The sequence below is a fragment of the Cibotium barometz genome, chromosome 27, assembly GCF_041138505.1.
Source record: "Cibotium barometz isolate CiBa-2024 chromosome 27, ASM4113850v1, whole genome shotgun sequence".
NCBI classification, from domain to species: Eukaryota; Viridiplantae; Streptophyta; class Polypodiopsida; order Cyatheales; family Cibotiaceae; genus Cibotium; species Cibotium barometz.
Window position 1 is genome coordinate 46,760,352 of NC_141072.1, and position 20,466 is coordinate 46,780,817.

A 20,466-nucleotide genomic window follows, 5' to 3' on the forward strand; every position below is an offset into this window, starting at 1 on the left:
GGATAGCTGCAGCCTGCAGCCATCATTAAGTAAGGTCTCTAAAGTGATAGAGGCCCAAAAACGAGTTCCCATGCATTCAATGCACATTCCCCTTCACTTTCCAGTATCCCTCTCTCCCACGTTCCCTCCAAAATGCTCTCTCTTCCCCCTTTCTCATAGCAGGGCATTTTTCACTCTCTAGACTACTTCTTTTAGCTATCTCCCTCTTGATCTACCTCTCTCTTCACTCAGAAACCTAGATCTATAGCTATGGAAGCTTGATCTGCAACCTCCTCTTAGAAGCTATGGAAGCTTGATCTGCAACCTCCTCTTAGAAGCTATGGAAGTTTGATCCTCACTTACATTTCCTTCCTTCATCCTTCTTCCTTGTCCAACCTCCTTTTATAGAGTGTAACAGTAGAGCTTAGCTATGGAAGCTTGATCTGCAACCTCCTCTCAGAAGCTATGGAAGTTTGATCCTCACTTACATTTCCTTACTTCATTCTTTTTCCTTGTCCAACCTCCTTTTACAGAGTGTAACAGCAGAGCTTAGCTATGGAAGCTTGATCTGCAACCTCCTCTCAGAAGCTATGGAAGTTTGATCCTCACTTACATTTCCTTACTTCATCCTTCTACCTTGTCCAACCTCCTTTTACAGAGTGTAACAGTGGAGCCAAGCTATGGAAGCTTGAGTTGCAAATGCTTTGGCTCTCATAATCTTACTCATTGTCTCCTCTCACCCCCTCCAATATCCTCTTTCAAAGTGCAGTAATAGCACAGCCAAGCCCTTGGAACTTGCTCTACAACTCCTTCTCTTTTGTACATCTCCCTAGTCTAAGTTTTTTTCTCACCATTCTATTTTCCTTTGCTATCAAGGTTTATAATCTCTCTAATATATACACATCTGATGTCTTCTTCTAGAGCTCGAAGGCCTCCGATCAGTATTCAATCTCTCTCTTGTAGCAGTGGTCAAGATGAGGATGGGCACTGGAACATCAAACAATACGAGAAGTGGAATTGGATTACGATGCAGCCTAGTACAAGAGGAACCCACAAGGTGTCAAAGCGATACGTTGATATACAAAGTCACCATTGGAAAGGGCGGATATTGGAGCTCAAACAAGATCGTGATGGAAAAAAGCTAGCCAAGGTCCAACATGTTTACAAGGCAACAGAGCTGAAACTAGCAGACCATGACCAACGTCAACGATTTCCTGCAAATTGTAAGTTATTTCACCACTTTATATTCTTGTTTTTAAATCAATTGTGTGCTAATAATGGTATACTGAGCACTGCTTTGATTGTTCTTGGGTTCCTGTGTGTAGATATTTTTCCCTCAAACTATAGTGAGTGGGAGCCTATGGAGGCAATTTTAGGAACCTTTGAAGCATACCATGTGGAGCTTGGTAGTTTAATCTTTGGAGGGTGTCCAGCTGCACAACTTCTTGCACGAAACATCTTCTTCTATGAGGATACATATGTGGTTCCCACGACAGCAAATGGTACTGAAAAATTAGTTCCAAAACCTACGCCAACTCTCACATCTATTAAATGGCCAATTCCAGACAATGCTTCAGTGGCCATGGCTTGTTTGCAGATCGAAAGCAAGGTGCAAAATGCTATGAAGTGCACATATGGATCTCACAAAGCAACCATAACCTGCTTCATACCTCTACACCTCTTTGTGTACCTGTTCCGTACAAGTGACACACATCGTACCCCAACTTTATGGATTGCAAAGGGGGAGAGAGCTCTGACTTGTTTTTTATCACCTGCATGGGATAAAAAAGTTGTTCAACACAATGGAGACACCATCACATGCGGAGTAATAGTTGAGAAGGTTGTGATGCGCTATCATATTGCCAAGCAACAGTTGTCCATTGCGTTTCCTTACAGGCGATGGAAGCTTACAAATGGAGAATGGGAGGCGTTAGACTCCGACACAACCTCTACAGAACAGGGTGTGCTACATATATCCATGCAAGGTGGGGATGTAGAAGATGTTACTGTGAATGATGACTGGTCCCTTGCCAACTTACGTGACTACTTAGTTCTTTGATTCTCACTGAGTGGTGATTTTTCTTTGATAATCAATGGTAGAGTAGTGCGCAAAAGGCAGGAATGATCTTTTCTTTGTAGAGAAATTACTTTCCCTGGCTGTGTAGCTATCAGATAACCACTGGATATGTAATCTTGAATTGAAGTAAATACAATTTCAATTTTTTTGCCTCACTGTCTTATTAAGGTTTTTCAATTGTCTTGTGCAAGTTTTATTTTTTTGTGATAGTGTAAGGTTGGTCACACAAGCATCTGTGGCTTGAGCCACTAGTAAATTGGAAATGACCTTGTGATGAAAGGATACGTTCTTGCTTTCGCATACCATTTTTTTAAAATTTTTTGGTACTTAAAAATTTTAAAAGTTTTTAAAAATTTTATAACAAGGTCGCCCATTTATAAACGGTACTTTACTCATTTTCATCAATTGACAATTATCGTTCTCTCCTAACACTTGCTCTCAATTTCGCACACCTTTTTGTATCACACACTCTCTATTTCTTGCAATCACTCATAGTCATGGCACCTCTACTTGACGCACTTATTGCACAGCTAGGAAAGCTTGAGTTACTTCATAGGGTTGATGAGATCGTCCCTATGTTTGAGGGAGCAATTGATGTGCGTGCAACAATGCATCTACACGCGGATGCTTTTGCAGATGTCATTCAGTATATGGATGAACACATCAGCATGTACTCCATCATGTTTGAGGGTGATGAGGGCCTATGGGTTCCAGTTGACCTCATCAAGTACATATTCAGGGAAGACAAGAATTTTAGATTTCGCCTATCCAGGTTTTTAAAATCCCTCACAGAAAAGGACTACAGAAATGAGGAGGAAGACTTACTCTTGGATCTACAAATGGGCAACATCGGCACTTCTTTCTTGAGCTGGGACATGGTTTTGGTCCTTCTGTTACAAGAGGGTGTGGCGAAAGAAAGTGGCAAGGAAAAAGAAAAGGGCAAAGTAAAGCTAATGGAGCAGGTCCAAGAGGCCCATGCTGAGGAAGAGAATGTTACAGAACAATGGGAGGCCTCAATGGCATTGGTGGCTCTACAAGAGAATGTCCCCGAGGAGGTTCCGGACCTAGTTCTAGAGGGCGATGAAGTACTTGAGGAGGTCCCAGACCTTGTTATCATGTCTTTGCATCCAATCATTATTGATGGGAAAGAGTTTTTGTTTTTGGATGACATTGCCAAGACACTCGGGTTTTGCGAGGATGAGGCACTTTCTATTATTGCCTTGAATGCTGGGGGTCAAGACAAAGGAAAAGTGAAAATCTCTTTTGAAGATGACAACCTCACAAAAGCGCTTGCATACAATATTGGTAGCAGTACCTTGTAAGTTGTAGTGGCCAAAGCGCTCGTTGAAATAAAGCAAGATGTGCAATTCTATGAGAGCGTAGCTGCCTTTGAACCACACATGCCCTTGGTTGCTGGCGATGCTCAAGACCAAGGAAGCATAAACTTGACAAATGAGCAACTAGTTGCAAGTGACGATGCAACTGAGGTATGTTCTAACTTCTTAGTTGTAAAGCAAATTATTTTTAGTTGCAACTAGTTGCAAGTGACGATGCAACTGAGGTATGTTCTAACTTCTTAGTTGTAAAGCAAATAATTTTTAGTTGTATCATTTCACGCTTCCTAACTTCTATATTGACATGTTGACAGACTGCTTTTGAAGTGGACAAGTTTGCTATGCGCGTAGGAGGAACGCGGCCAAAGTCAGAGGGTCGAGATGCATCTCTTTGGCACTACATACCTGCCCTCAGAGCCGACATAGTGCGGGTTTTTCATTTAGACTATGCAGAGATCACCTATGCCGAGCTCCTAAAATGTAAAGCACTTAGTGCAGTCTTATCGGAGAACCCCTTAGCCTCGAACATAAATAAATGTATTTTGGTAGCTAGGGAAGCTGCCTTGTATTGCTTTACGGGTACGGGCAACCATCCCGGCTCAGTTTTAGGCCATTGTGCCCTTTCTCAGGCTCAAGGAATCAATGAGCCGAGTGATATTCTCCAAAGCTTAGGCCAGAAACCAGCCTCTAGAACTCTCTCTCCTGAGCTCTTCCAAGAGCTTATTAAAAAGATGTAATGCAAACTTCTCTTCCAAGTTTAATAAATTTTTTTTGTTGTGCATTGTAAGTTGTGATTTTTCCTGTCGTACTTGTGATATACCATTTCAAGCCTCGCAATTTTAAGATTTTGTTTATGTGTTCATAGAAAATATTGTTTAGGATTCATTTTAAATGAGATCGTGATTAAAAAAAGTAATCGAGATTGGGTTAGAGCGGTATGAAAAAATATTGTATTTATAGATGTATACACACTCACATATATGTATATATATATGTACATATATGTATATATATACATATATATATATGTGTGTGTACCTATATATATATATAAGATTCTGGGGCTATTGAAAGATATATATATATATATAATATATATATATATATATATAAAAGATATATAGGATATATATATATATATATATATATATAAGACATAAGATATTATAAGATTTTAAGGCTATTATAAGATATATATAAATATATATAATATCTTATATAAATATATAAGATTTTGGGGCTGTTAGGGCACCTAAAGGGTCTTATGAGCCTCACCAGACCAAAGATATGAAAAAAAAATAAAAAAATGCCATGTGTGCTACGGCGCGTAAATCGACATTTTGACCTGGTCAAAATAACGCGCCGTAGCGCACATGGCATGTTTTTTTATTTTTTTTTATTTTTTGGGCCTTGAGGCTCATAAGGCACTCTATAAGGGTCTCTAGGTGACTTTATAGGATCTACCTTTTTTGTATATATAAATATATATATATATATATATATATATATATGTGTGTGTGTGTGTGTGTGTACATATATATATATATATATATATATATATATATATATATGTGTGTGTGTGTGTGTGTGTGTGTGTGTGTATATGTATATATATTTGTATATGTATATATATATGTGTGTATATATGTTTGTGTGTGTATATATATATATATATATATATGTGTGTGTGTGTGTGTGTGTGTGTGTGTGTGTGTGTGTGTTTGTGTGTGTTTTTTCATGTGTGTATAGTGCTTTTATATTTTTTAAATGAAATGTTCATTGGCACTGAGCATACAAAAAAAAATGGACTCAACAAAGAATGTAACACAACTCAAAAAGCTTTCATTAATGTGTGAAAATGCTACAAAGGAATTTGGGAACATTACAAAATTTTGTAGGGAGAATTACAAAGTGGGTTAGCCTATTGAGGTAGAAGGCTACGCTCTAAACATAGACGTATGGCTAGGGACATATCTACAGGCTTCAAAGTAACTCTCTTGGCATGTACCATAGCCAGCACTGAGTCTTCAAAAATAGAAACTACAATATCTTCAGCAGCTTCTTGAAGAGCTTCAAGAGCTGTGCTCTGTATATGCGGTCAACCCTGTCAGAATTTTTCCATTGTTTCTCTCACCAGTCGAGAGAATGGTGCCTTGGGGATGAGAAGATCTGTGCTTTTCTGATATTTTCTAATCTCTCGTAGCGCGACTGTCCCTGGCCTCCATTTTCTCTTCTTCTTTGTAACTGGTGGAGGCGGTGGTGGTCTTTGATTCTCCCACGGTGGTCGTTCAGACCTGAACTTCTTTTTCTTTTGTGCACGCTCTTCCTCTTCTTGTTGGTCCCGAAACTTGCCCTCCATTCTTTTACCACACTTCTTGACTGGACGTCTGGATGTTGTGGCTGCTTGTGGCTGTGCTTGGCTTGCCCTCCTTGCGTCCTCTTTGGGCTGCTGTCTCTTTTGCATTTCTGTCTCCCAAGCTGCCCTCACAAGAGCAAACTCTTTGTCAATGGTATCTTTAGTGATGCCATAGGACAAGAGCTCGACCTCCCTGTTCTGTAAGATAACCTCTAGCTGTTCTAGGGTGTCGGCCTCAATAACAATCTCCGGTGGTTGCCCTTGACCTTCCTCGGCTTCTTTTCGACACCGCTCTTCTTCTGCTTCTCTACTAGGCTCTGCTTCTTCAGCTTCCTTCCTGCGTTGCGCTTCTTCGGCCTCATTCCTGCGCTCTTCTTCTCTCATCTCCTTTGCCTCTTGCTCTGTTAGGATAGGTAGAATTGTCCTTTTTGCTGTAGCAGGTAGTGGGCCGAGTTGATCGAAAAACCGCAAGTCTTGCTCCTATTCTTCTGGCATGGCCTAGGTATGTACGAGTGCAAGAGATAGTGGGAGGGCAAGAGAGAGTAGAGCACAAAGAAGAAATTGAAATGTGGTGGCTATAAATGAAAAATGACTTAAATATGTCTATAAATATAATTTTTTAAACTTTTAGAAAATTTAAAAACACAAAAAGATTATAATCAGAGAGTTTAAGCCCATGAGGAACCACACCGACGCTTGCTTGCTACCCACTGTCGTAGTCTCTCCCTAGCATTTGATCTGTTGTATCCTTCAGTTCTTCTTGCATTAACAGTTTTCATTATTTGACGCCTAAGAGACAAATTACCGCGAGTTTTCTGCCAACCAGAACGCGATAGAACCAGTTGAACATTTCATGGAGTGCATTACTCTTGACTTTGCCACCACCATGGCGAGTGCCCTTAAAATACACGGCCTTTGCTTGGTAATGTGATTTCTCCATGCCTTGATTGCTCCAAAGTGCTAAAGAGCCATATCTATCGAGAAAGTATGGCCCATGTGCATACAATATATGCTGCATAGAAAATTACAAAAAGTCAACAAACAGTATGAAGAACATACTACAAGGACACAAGAAATACAACATTACCATGTAGTGAGTAATGTGTGTTTCTCCCCATGCCTCGACCATTTCTTCTGTAAATCTACAAGTGGCTTGTTTAAGTGCCTCAATACCATGGTCATCCAGGTGAGGTCGCTCTAGAAGATCAACCATTTTATTACACACCTCCCATACATGTGCACGTTTTAGGCCAAGCTTGGCATCATTTCCTCGATATGTTGTGACATCACATATCTTCTTCCAAATTTCAAAGTCAGTGTGGCTATGAGAACCCAAGTGGTTTGATAGCAAGTGTCTTGCCTTTGATCCACCCATGCAAATTTTATTAGGGTTGTCTTGTGTAGGGTTTGATTTTCTGTCCTTTGTCAAGACCACTACTCCAGCATGTAATCCCATAGAGGAAAGTACACCCTCTAGTGCACGTATTGACTCTTCTCTTCGATCTTCGGGCTCCATGTTCCAGACATAGTTTATGTGGAGCATCAATAGCTTATCCAAAATCCTGAGTCTTGCATGTAATGTGCACACATGCACTTGACATAGTGGAATTTCCAAGATTGGGTTCCAAGCATTGTCCTCCTGGTCACGACTAGGTGGCTTGCTTTGGTCACAACTTAATATGCCATTATGCCATACCTTTGATCCTTTCCTCTGTTCAGCATAAAAAACGATTGCTTTTTTTGCACCCACCTGTTTTTGACTTTTGCCTTTGCTAGGTTGTTTCCCTTTTACTCTTGAGTCTACTGCTGTCTTGGAATGACAACAGTAAACACATGAGAATATAGTATTCGCACCTGTTTTACAACCCAACATACACTTTAAGGTTTTTAGATCGCCACCCAAGTGCCATTCAACGTTAAAGCAGCCTATTCCGGGAACATCAAGCTTTTGACCATTGACCTGACAAGAGACGACATGTTGAATGCCAGACCGTTCAAAATACCACCTCAAGGTATCATGGTTCTCTTCCGTTCAAAATACCACCTCAAGGTATCATGGTTCTCTTTTGGGAGGACCATGCTGCTTGCCACCAGATGTTCTTCTCTGATTGAATGCCGTAGTAGTCTTGCTTATGCCCTTGACCCCTATTGTTGCTGTCTTCAGTTGCATCCAACTGTTGGGTCTCTAAAGGCTTTCCTCTAAGTGCTCGGCTCATCAAGGTTAAACTAACACGCTCCAGTCTTTGACCTTTAACCACTTGACATTCATCCAGCTTCAAGACAAACACGGCATTTCCACCTGTCTCTTCAAGTGTGAGGCCATAGTACTGAATCATTGCTTTTTGTAGCACTTCCATGTCAATGTAGACATTGTTATATGCATTGTATTCAAAGGGTTTGATTGTTGGCATTGGCATAATATCCTCCACCCACTTGTACCCACCCTCGAACATGGATGCAATATCACCATTAGCACACTTCTTTGCCATCTGTAAGCTATAAAGTGTTGGAAGCAAGGATTGCATAACTCCCTTTGCTCGCAACCCTAAAGTGATTGACCTGTACATTGCTCTGTAACCTTTCTGGCTAATACCTGCTGAGTCACATATATCAAGCATCTCTTTGGGTGTGACAATTTCTTTGATTTCCTTCAAGAAATGTTGACGAAGGGTCTCCCACAGCTTATCATTACCAGAACCTGTTATCATTTCCATGATATCCTTCTCCTGAAGGACATGCTAAAGAAGGGAGGCATTAACATTGTCCTCAGCGTTGTTACATCCTAGTATAGCTGTTGCACAAGCCCTACAATCGCAAGAGTCACCCATGAGAGATACTTTATTCATTAATTGCTTCTCAAAGCTGCTATAATTCCTACAAAAAATTTTACCTGGTTGTTTGTTTATGCCTCTTGCATGCGCCTGCTGTCTTAGAAAGTAACCCAACAGCTTTACGTTTTCTTTGCCTTGCGTGATATCCAATGGGAAGGTGAGTGAAATGGTGAACACAACGCCGAAGATTACGAGTGGAGTGTTGAAGACGAACATAATTATCGGTAAATTGATTTATTGTGCGCACACGATCCGCTAGATTATTCTTCTGCACCTCAAGCTCCTCTGAGAGCTCTTTAATCCTCTGCATCAAACTATTGATCTGCTTAGTCGATGCCGCTTGAAGCTGGTCGAAGGCAAATTGTGTTTGTCTCTTTTCAGCTGCCTCATCTAGCCACAACATGTGTAATCTCCTACAATAGCCAAGAAGCCCATTGAAACCATCACCAACAAACTTAAGAAAACTTGTAATGCTTTTGAATGGTGGAGGGGCACCAGATATTGGATCTGGTGGATAAAGATTTCCATCAATCCAAAGATCAATGGCCTTTGCTCCTTGCATTCGAAGCTGATCGTATGAAATATTGGGTACAACATGCCTACTGCGTAGGGTTGCGTATTCTGTCTCCAAATCAACCTGAAGGCGGATCTTAGAAGGCTTATTGGTGATGTCTTGTAGTGCCATCTACAAGAAAGTAGGCTTGTAAGCTTGGGTTGAATAGGAGTGGAAGGAGCAGGATATGGTATCAAAAAATAATGGAGATGAGGGTTGCTTCTCTAGAGCTGCATTGTGGATAGAGAAAGAAGCCAGAAAGGGAGCCAAAGAAACATAGAGAGGGTTGGCAATGGTGAGACGAAAATGCAAAGGAGACAATGCATCATGGGAAGCTTCTTTAGTGCAAGCTATGGCTGCTAAGCAATATAGAGAGAGAATACATCATGAAAAGGTTCTTCTGTGCAAGTCATGGTTACTACTGTGGGTTTGGAGAGAGAACCAAGTATTGTAGAAAGAATGCTCCTGGTAAGCTTCTTCCTTGCAAGCCATGGCTACTACTGTGGGTTTGGAGAGAGAAGGCTCATTTAGGAGTACAGACCTGCTAGCTATGGAGAGAGGACCAAGTACTGTAGAGAGAATGCTCATGGTAAGCTTCTTTCGTGCTACTACTGTGGGTTTGGAGAGAGAAGGCTCATTTAGGAGTACAGATCTGCTAGCTATGGCTTCTGGAGTAGAGAAAGACGCTTTTTTCCATGGAGAAGGAGTGCACGGCGTTTTAGAGAGAAGATTTAGAGAGAGAAAGAGATCTGGTGTACACACAAAAAAGGGGGGAAGAAAGTGATGAATTTTTGGAATGTTTGGAGTTCGAAAAGGTTGCTGCAGGCTATGATAACTGACTGACAGCCCATTACAAAGCTTTAAAGTCACCTAGGTGGCCAGATCTAAGAATATCTCCTTTTTTTTTATTTTTTTTTGTTTTTGTGAAAAATCAAATATATGCTTTTAGGACTAGGCCTCTAGGCTTGGTCAAAGATGGATTAGCATTTTAAGCATTTCACTAAACGTCCAAATTAAAGGGCCCAAGAAGACTCCATTGAGTTCCTAATGGCCCCGATTGCAAAGATGGTGACTGTGAGAGCTGTGATTGTGGTGGCTATAGCTAAAGGCTGGTTTTTACATTAGACGGATGTAAGAAATGTGTTCTTGCATGGTGACGTGCAAGAAGAAGTGTATATGGATCAGCCACCTAGTTTTGAGAATACAGGTCAACCAGAGTATGTATGTAAGCTTTGTAAGTCCTTGTATGGGGCTGAAGCAATCTCCACGAGCATTGCATGATAAGATTGCTAAGTATCTTGTCACTATTGGTTTTCATATAATAGTTGCAAATCACTCTTTGTATGTGCGCAAGAGTGATAAGAGTATTGTGACATTACCATCTATGTAGATGATCTTATTGTTGGGGGGGTGACAACTTGGAAGAGATTGAGCATGTGAAAAGTCTTCTCAAAAGGAAGTTTGACATGAAGTATTTGGGATATCTACATTACTTTTTGGGCATTGAGATCATTCGCACCACTTGATGGTATCTGGCTGTCCACAGAGATAGTATGTATTGGACATGTTGTCTAAGCATGGGATGACTGGTTGTAAGCCAATCTCGGTGCCATTAGATCAAAATGGTAAGCTCAATTGGTGCAGATGTAGGTTATGTGTTGGAGGATCCCAGTATGTACAGGAAGATTGTGGGGAGTTTGATCTATGTCACGATCAACAGGCTAGATTTGAGTTACACTATTGGCTTAGAGAGACAGCTTATGCAGGTTTCTTGCAAAACCACATCTTGACAGTGTGTGATGCACACTTCGGTATTTGAGGGACTCTGTTGATTATGCATTGTTTTATGCATTAGGTGTAACATTGGAGCTATATGGGTACACATATGCAAATTGGGCAGGTAGCGTCTCAGACAGGAGATCTACCAGTGTATTTATGTTTTCATTGGGGAGTGTTATTGTGACATGGAGTAGCAAGAAGCAGCCCACAGTTTTTGTCAAGTATAGAGGCAGAATATAGAGGAGCTATAGTGACAACACGTGAGATAGCTTGGCTATGCAAGCTACTTGTGCTGATTTGGGATTAGATGTGGAGAGAAAGGTTGTTATATATTATGACAATCTTAGCAGTATACTATCGGCCAAGAACCCAATAAATTCCATGCACGGATAAAACACATTGAGGTACACTACCACTTCATTATTAGGGAGAGAGTCTTGGCAGCAGGCGACATTGACTTGGCCTATGTCAGCACACACAGGTTGCTGACATCTTCATGAAGGCCTTGGGAGCTGAGAAGCTCCACAAATTTTGAGATATGCTTGGAGTTCACCATGAGCTTGAATTGAGCTTGAGGGGGAGTGTTGAGACGTCAAGCTCAACATGAGCTGACACTCATAAGGCTCCTACGTGATCATTCGACATTTGCATCACTAGCGGGTTTGGTAGCTGGCACCGCCGACATATCTTCACCAGAGATTCTAGAGCTGGACTACACTGGCTAGTCCACACCTACCCACTCCACTTTAGCATATTCACATTATGGGCCGCTTATATATACTCTAGTATACATGTGTTAGTCACTTTATCTCCTTAGTATACCTCTTTTGTTGAAGAAGAAGAACAATTTTCAGCCTCTCACCTTGTGTGTTCTCTTTTAGGGTTTGTGAGAGTGTGTGTGCTTGTTGCAAGAGATCAAGCTCCCTTCTCCCCTGCATCTTTTCACATGACACCTCAAGAAGCTTACTGAGGTAAGAAACCCTTAGTTGCATATTTCAAGACATTTGGGTGTGATTGTTTTGCAAACTCATCTAGAACAAAGTGGGATTCCAAGAGAAGTGTATCTTCTTAGGGTATAGTATGGAGTCAAAGAGTATTTGACTATATGACATGGGGGCAAAGAAGATAATTATCAGTAGCCATCGTGATGGGGTTTTGAAGGAACAACATCATCAAGTGGAGGAGAGGGCTCCCTCCACACTATCCTTCAATGAAGAAGTAGCCCAGCAAACATAACCACCAACAATGACACAAGAGGTGGATTCATCACGTGATGAAAGAAGAGAAGTCTACAACACCTCATAAGGGGGCCATATCCTAAATGGGTGAAGGATAGGAAAGAATAGAATTCTACAACACCTCATAAGGGGCCATATCACATGATGAAAGAAGAGAAGTCTAAAAAACCTCATAAGGGGGGCTAAATGGGTGAAGCAGCTCTTAGATAGGAAAGCTCCACCGTAAATCACAAAATACCTAGGAGCTATTCGTAGATCTAAGAGAATAGAGGAGCAGAAGAGGGCCTCCAGTAACATTGTCAATATGGCATTGATGGCTAATATAATGAAAGTACAGGAGCTAGGTAGCTTGGAGGAAGCATTAGATCCAAACTAGAGGGGGGGTATAGAGTCAGAGTTTGACTCAATTTTGAGAAAAAACACTTGGGATCTTACGGATCGTCGTACAAAATGGAAGTTTATTGACACCAAGTGAGTTTAGAAGGCCAAGTACAAGTTTGATTGTACATTGGATAAGTACAAGGCAAGGCTTATGGTGAAGCATTTGCATTGAAAGGTTTCAACTTTTAGGAGACATTTGCCCCATAGTTAGATTGAGTTATATAGTACTTGCCTTGTCTGCTCATGGGAAGTGTCAAACATTGGCAAATTGATGTGAAGTCCGCATTTTTGAATGGCCATCTCAAGAAGTAGGTTTATGTGGCCTATCCACTTGGGTTTGAGATACCCAATTCAAAAAACAAATCTTGTAGACTCCCAAACACATTGTACAGAAACAAGTCCCTCAGGCATAGTACCAGTAGATAGATGTTTTTTTTTGTAAGTATTGGTCTTTCTAAATGCCCACCATCAAATGTAAATTTATATATTTTCTCTGAGAAGGGCAGGTACATTATCATTTTGTGGCAACCTCATTCTGATAGGGAACCATGAAAAGAAGATCTGATAGACACAAGATATGTTGAGCTCAAATTTTGATATGACAAACCTTGCATTTCTATTTGGGGATAGAGATCTAGCAAGAGTCAGATGGATTCTTTATTTCTCAGAAAAAGTATGTTGGAGAAATTCTAAAGGCATTTGGCATGGCTAAGTGCAAGTTAGTGGTTACACTTATGGAGGTTGATGCGAAGCTTTTTATTAAAAATGCTTCTCCATTAGTGGATATGAAGGAGTACATGAAGTTGTTTGTAAGAGAACCAAGATTAGAGTACTTTGCTTCCAATTGGGTTTAATTTTAAATTGAAAATAAAATGTAAAAATTAAAAAATGGTCAGCCATACAAAGGAGGTTATGGCAAAATTTTCTTCAATTTTGTGGAAAATAAAGTTTATTTTTATGTTATTCTAAAAGAGTAATTCCCACTGTTTGTGCATTCTAAAAGAAATATTTTTATTTACTCCATGTACATATTCATCTATGAATATGCATGGATATCATTGATATTAATTATTGAAATTAATTTATATGCATAGAAAGATGCATATTGAAAATTTTTTAATTATAAAAGTGTTGTTTTTATTGAAATCAATTCCTATGCATGGAAAGATGCATAATAGAAATTTTTTAATTATAAAAGTGTTATTTTCATTGAATTCAATTTCTATGCATGGAAAGATGCATAATAGAAAATTTTTTATTATAAAAGTGTTATTTTCATTGAATTTAATTCTATGCATGGAAAGATGCATAAAAGAAATTTTTTTATTATAAAAGTGTTATTTTCATTGAATTTAATTTCTATGCATGGAAAGATGCATAATAGAAATTTTTTTATTATAAAAGTGTTATTTTCATTGAATTTAATTTCTATGCATGGAAAGACGCATAATAGATTTTTTTAATTATAAAAGTGTTATTTTCATTGAATTTAATTTCTATGCATGGAAAGATGCATAATAATTTTTTTATTATTATAAAAGTGTTATTCCTATTAAATTGATTTTATGTATAAATAGACACATAAAAGGATTTTCTTTTATATAAAAGTGTTAATTCCATTGAAGTTGGATTTTATGCATAAATAGATGCATAAAGAAATTTTTATATCAAAATTAGATTCTCTTTAATTTCTACGAGTAATTGATAAATGAATAAGTAAATACTCTGAGAGAGAAATTTCTATCGTTTCATACACTCGGATTGTAAAGAAAAAAAATTCAAAAAATCTATCGAAGTCTCAATTTCAGATAAATGATTAATTTATTCCTCATCAGAATTCATGATTAATTTAGAAATCAGTTAAGTGAATATTCAATGAATGAAATTCAGTAAAATAGTAATTGAAATATCAGCTCCTTTTTGAGAAAGATCAGAAAAAAAATCTTATCAGACTTGAATCCTGAATCAAACTATGACCAAGATGAAACTCTTTCGTCAGTTTCGAGAAAAGAAGATGTGACCAGTTTAGGAAAATACTCTCTAATCTCCTGCCAAATCTGAAACTAAGTTTGAGATCCTTCAAATTGATCTGTGGATCAAGGTTACAGAATTCGAGGAATTCTGTTTTGAAATTCAGTATTACGATCATGAAGTTTTGGGGATATTGATTCAAGATATAATCATTGTATTCAAAAGAAAAATAAACTGAAAACTTGCATAGAAACCCTGTTTTCTTTTTCAAGGACTGTCTTATGCTAGAATGTTGGAGGGAGCATTTGGTATATGTGTTTTTAAAAGGAAAGTTCGGTTGCAATAGCTGGCGGGGAGTGTTCAAAGGACAGCTCACGTGGCAAAGCCTACCCAGGTCTTGACTAGTCTCGGTACGGTTAAAATGGTGTGCTTTCGGTATGATGGACGAGGGCCGATGAAGCGGTTCTCCTTGAGTGAAGTGCCAAGACAGCTAAGGAGGATCCTAGAGGGTTCTGACCAAGCGATGAACGGGCTTGCGGTGCCTAGGACACCCATGCGTATGTCGTAGAATATTTGTATGATGGACCAATGATTATTGTAATCTATTACTGGATCTCCTTTTGCTGACCAGCTGGTCTCAACGGAGAGTCTAGAGTGATATTGTTTTTTTTTTGAGAAACAAGGATTGGACAAAAATTTTGAGTTGACATCTGTAACCAATAACTGTTTCTCAATGGATTGTTTTATAAGTTAAGTTTTAAAGAGGAGTGTGTACGTATCATGGGCTGGAATCAGTGGAGTTTTAATAATGAAATTGAAAAATAGGAATACACTTAGAACTCGAGTAATTAATTAAAAACCTAAAGATTTCTCAAATGAATAGATCAACGGCTGTGCCTGATTCAGTTAGGAAAAAAGCGTTGATTTCTTCAAGTTAAGTCTGTAATAGTTTTCCTTCTATTTGGGTTAAGCAGGTGAAGGTTAGTTTAGTCTCTTGACCCCCCATTAGAAAACTCATTAAGAAAATAAAAAAGGTGGAATCGTCCCCGTTTTTTGGGCAAGGGAAATTATAGATTTTCAAAATCATGGGCAAGTATGATGGAACAACTTATCTTGTTCAATTCATGCAAATGTCCTGCCCCGTGCTAGAAGAAGCTACTTCCGCTGCTAGTAGCAACCGGGAATTCGGTGCGCAGAGGGGGTAGTGGGATCTCACAGAGGTTGGTCAAGACCTCAGCCGAACGTTGCTATGCGAGACGTCCTCCGTTGACTCTCCGTCAGCTGTTGCAACTTTATCACTTAGGTCTCCACGACCTCATTCACAAGATGGTCAAAATGCTTCCCCAGCATTCTTGACATAAAACAGTCATTTAAAAACAGGTCATAAATACATTTTCTAACAAACTCTCATCTTTCCACATTGTTCCACATCATTTCTCGTTATTCCACATTCTTCTAAATCTATTCACTTTGCTTATTCCACATCCAGTCATATCTATTCCCATCATCCTTCATTCATTCTCATCCCATCATCCTTCATTCATTCTCATCCAATCATATCATATTACATCTCATCACATCTATCCACATCACATCACATTCATCCACATCACATCTCATTCATCCACATCACATCTTATCACATCCAATTACATCTATTCAGATCCTCATCACACCACGTCACATCCATCCTCATCACATCTCATCCATTCACATCTACCCATATCCACATCATATCACATCACATCCATTCACATCACATCTCATCCATTCACATCTATCCCGATCCACATCACATCCATTCACATCACATCTCATCCATTCACATCTACCCCGATCCACATCACATCCATTCACATCACATCTCATCCATTCACATCTACCTAGATCCACATTCATCCCATCCATTCACATTACATCACATCCATTTAGATATCATCATATCACATTCACATCCATTCACATCTCATCACATCCATTCACATCTCATCACATCCATTCAGATATCATCACATCACATTCACATCCATTCACATCTCATCGCATCCATTCAGATATCATCACATCACATTCACATCCATTCACATCTCATCGCATCCATTCACATCTCATCACATCACATTCACATCCATTCACATCTCATCGCATCCATTCATATCCATCACATTCACATCTATCCACATCCATCCATTCATTCACATTCACATCTATCCACATCCATCCATTCATTCACATGCACATCTATCACTTCACATCTCATTCTCATCCATTTACATCACATCACACCCATTCACATATCATCACATCTCATCACATTCACATCCACATCCATTTACATCGCATCACATCTCATCACATCCACTCACATCTCCTCACATCACATTCACATCCACATCCATTTACATCGCATATCACACCTCATCCACATCCACTCACATCCACTCACATCACATTTACATCATATCACACCTCATCCACTCACATCACATTTACATCTTATCACATTCACATCGCATCACATCTCATTCACATATTGTATTTTTATTCCTTAATCTTTATTAAATGAGAACTAATTTTGAACTTCCATTTACTCATTGGATCCTTGATCCTTTAGGGATTCTAGATTCTCTAATAAGAATTATCCAAGTTTTCTCGATGGGATATTTTCATATTCTTTCTCAAATTTCTGAAGTAAGATATATTCAATATTCTTCTTTTTGAATAAAAGATTCATGGGATTTACAAAAAGCAATTCTACCCATATTTCCCAATAAAAATAATAATACTCAAAATTTCACTTTTGATAAATACTCATAATTTGAATTATGCCAAAAATTCCTCTTTTACCATTTAATTCCTTGGATCTCAAATATCATGGGAATTTCTCTTTTTGCATAAAAATAGATTTACCAAAAATTTCTCTTTTTGCATAAAAATAAATTTACCAAAAATTCATTTTTAACCATTTAATTACTTGGATCTCAAATATCATGGAATTCCTCTTTTTGTATAAAAATAAATTTACCAAAATTTACTCTTTTCTCATAATCAATTAATTATGCATAATTACAAAAAAATTATTTCTCATGAATATGATGAAAATCATTCTTTTTGCATAGGATGTCCAATCCTAGAATATGGTAGGAAGTCCTCTTTTAGCATTATGCATAAAGATAAGATATGTAATATTTTTTGAAAATTTTGCCATAGCTTCGCTGCTATTATTGATAATTCTCATTTTTTTTCTCTAAAGAATAAAAGCTTGTAATGAAAATATGATAGTAGTTCCTCTTTTAAGCTTAAAATCAAACTATGAATTTAAATCAAAACTTTAACCAAATTAAACATAACTATTATTATCTCACTAGATTAAACTAATTTTAACATTCCTCTTTTCCCAAATTGTTAGGATAATCCATTTCTCATTTAGAATGAATTAGAGTAGTTTTCAACTACTCATAAATAATCTAAAAGAATTTACCATTATTTTTATAGCACAAAATCATGAAAAATATCATTTCGTTAATCTCTAGCTTATCAAGCCTAGAGTTTAGCTTTGAATTAAGAGACTATCATTGAGAAGCATCCTTTTCCAAGGGATTTAGCCATAATGATGGCTATTCTTTTAGAGAGAGAGATTTACTTAAAGAAAGCATTACAATTTAAGCATAAAGATTAACTTAATGCTAATTAAACATTAAGAAACTTAGGAAAAGCTTGATTTGAATTTAAAAAATCATTTTGAAAGCTTCTCAAGCTTGAGAGGGGTTGAGAAGAAGAAAGTTATTGAGAAAATTGAAAAAAACCATAAAATTTAGTTTTACCTCCAAGTTTGGCTTGATTCTCTAATTGCAATGAAGCCCTCGACCAATCAATTGGTCCACCAAGAGGTAAAGAGAAACTCCAAGAGTTGTTGTAAAGAGATAGAGCTCCAAGCTCCCAAGAGAGAGGAAAATTTAAGGGATAGTATAAAACATGATTATTTTAATATAATACTTGCATGGTATAGCTCCAATATCCAATTACAAATGACTGAGGGTCTATTTATAGGTGAGGGAGGCCACTAACCAAGTCCAACTGGGTCTATTTATAGGTGAGGGAGGCCACTAACCAAGTCCAACTGGGTTCTAGAATTTTTCACATCAATTACAAATGACTGAGGGTCGATTTATAGGTGAGGGAGGCCACTAACCAAGTCCAACTGGGTTTTAGAATTTTTCACGTTCAGTTTGACTCAATTTGGACAAGATTTGGACCAGTTTAGCTCCCTTTTTTATTTGGTTTGATGATCCAGGAGAGAGGAGAGATAAAAAAATCATAATTTTTTTGAATTAAAAACCCTTCCACACATGTGAAAGACGCGCCTACCTCAAGAGTCCCCCTTTCCTTACCAAGGTGTCAAAAATGCATCATTATTTCAAAATCTCATTTTTTAATATTATCTCTTAATGTTTAACTAATAAACCTTGTACTCAGTCAACTCTTCATCTTATGTGAGCATTTACTCATTTTTGGGTTTTTTTTAATTCTTTGCATTTATCTCATCCCAACACTTGGATTAATCCAATTGGCCCATTAGGACCTTAATTGGACCATAATCCAATTTTTTTTTGAAAATGTAGACCCTTAGACTAAGGTCTCTTATACCATTTTTAATTAATTCCTAATGTACATTGGAAAGTTCAGGGGAATCCATTTTAGACACTAGGAGGATTTTTATATCCAAAGATATCTCAATTTCGGATTATCTCTTTAGATATTTTCTCTCTAGGCTAAAAGAGGGTAAAACAAGATCTTTCTTCTATTTCAGAGAGGGGAATAATTACAAGAACAGAAGGGGAGATTCTTACACCTTTTACACCTCAAAAGCTGAAGGGAGGAATCTTACATCGGCAGTGAAGGCTCCAATCCATTAAAAAACTTTTTTGACCATTGTTTCCTCACTTTCACTATGAACTCCTCATGAACAAGTCTTAGGGCCCTCCTTCCATTGCGATTACTAATGCTCTACCACCCAATGCAATGAAAGAGGGCATGATCGATAGCTCCATTCGGCTACCCTTTTGTACTATGGGGTTTCTTCTAACCTGAAAGTGTCGTTTCTCTATGCATTTTGATCCAATCATGGGAGCTAGCTTGCAAGGTCAGCAATAGCAGAAGAATAAAAATTTGGCTACGGTGATAGCACACTAAAAGCAACATTACCAGTGAGAGTCCACCATGAGCACAGGCTTGAGTGTAAACCACTACGCTAGATGATCTTAGACGAAAAAGTAAACGAAGTCCAAATTTATATGTGTATAACCAAATCTCTAGTTGATGCCCACATAGTCAACAAGAACAATTGCCCCTTTATGCGCATCGATTTTTCTTCTTTGTAGCACCAGCTTGCTTGTGTTCAACCTTGTTGCCATGTTGCTTGCTGCCTGCTGCATCACCATGATTTGGTTTAAGTATATGAAGCTCTCCTCACTGTCTAGCTTGCTTGTGTTTGACCTTCTTGCCATGTAACTACTCTCTGCTATCTACATCACCATGCTTTAGCTTAAGTATATGAAGATCTCCTCACGGTCGAGGCTTCAAGAACATAAACCTTTATCAAGCCAATGTCCAACTTTTTACCTTTGAGCCATAGTGTCATGAGGTTAGGTTTAACATAACAGGTAGCTTTGCAAAGCTTGCAACAACAGCCTCTGTGGGGCGATGGCCTTAGGCCTTTTGATGTGACTAATCTCCATGATCTCCCTAAGAAGTACCTTCACTCGAGGAGCTTTGTAGAACTCATTAGATTTCTTTTAAGTGAGTTTGTCTGCTTTTTTCAGCATGCTAGCATTTTTTTAAGCACTAGCATCCAGCTTTTTAGCTTTGAGCCATAGCGTCCTCCATCAACTTTTTCTAGCACGCTAGCATCTGAGCTCTCAGCGTTTTATTAAGCCACATGGCCTCACACCCTTGCTTGCTTTTGTG